Source organism: Mus pahari, unplaced genomic scaffold (assembly GCF_900095145.1).
Source record: "Mus pahari unplaced genomic scaffold, PAHARI_EIJ_v1.1 scaffold_10822_U1_1, whole genome shotgun sequence".
Classification (NCBI taxonomy): Eukaryota; Metazoa; Chordata; class Mammalia; order Rodentia; family Muridae; genus Mus; species Mus pahari.
In genome coordinates, this window is record NW_018392966.1 from 19,556 (window position 1) to 20,552 (window position 997).

Consider the following 997-nt stretch of genomic DNA (forward strand, 5'->3'; position numbering starts at 1 on the left):
AATGGGGTTATTTTAATTTCTGGAGTCCAGCTTCCTGAGCTCTTTGTTTATATTGGATATTAGTCCTCTAACAGATTTAGGGTGGGTAAAAATCTTTTCCCAATCTGTTGGTGGCCTTTTTGTCTTGTTGACAGTGTCTTTTGCCTTACAGATACCATAGCAACTCTTTGTTAGCTGGGCTTGGTGGAAACTGCCTGAACCTTTAACTCCTCAGGAAACTAAGACATGGGGCTCACTTAAGCCAAGGTTATCCCGACTGGTTTCTATAACAGAGTGAGGGTTCACACACAAAATTAAAATCCATAAACTCTGAAAACTCCAACATCATATAAAAAATAAACGAAAGGGTAAAAACTTATAATTTTCTCTGTATAGCTCTGGCTGTCCTGTAACTCACTCTGTAGACCCGGCTGGCCTCAGACTCAGTAATCTGCCTGCCTCTGCCTCTCAAGTGCTGGGATTAAAGGCATGCACCACCATGTCTGGCAATAAACCATTCTTTTAAATTGATTAATTTTAATTAAAATCTAAGTTTACCTGTGGGTAGGGTAAAATTTACAACTTTAAAAACTTTTTATATATATTTTATCGGCATATGTTCATTGCATATAGGACTAGTTTCACAAAGACAGTTTCATTCAAGATGATGTATCTTCAGTTGATCTCATCTTCATACAAATGACATTCTTGTTTATGGTTCAACTGAACTCTACTGTGTATATACACCATATTTGGTTTAAGAGTTTTCTATTGAAACATCAGCATAGGCTGATTCTGTACCTTTTTGGTGTGACTAGTGGTGCAGTAAACATAGAAGTACAACTATCTTTGTTGATTAGAATCCTTATGATAGATGCCCAGAAATGATATAATTTGGTCATACAGTCATTCTATTAACTTTTTATTTTTTTGTTCACAGATAACACTTTATTTAGATTAGTCGACTGAAACTTTACAAATACTTAGCAAGATATGCAGAGTAAGAATTTTTCCATTG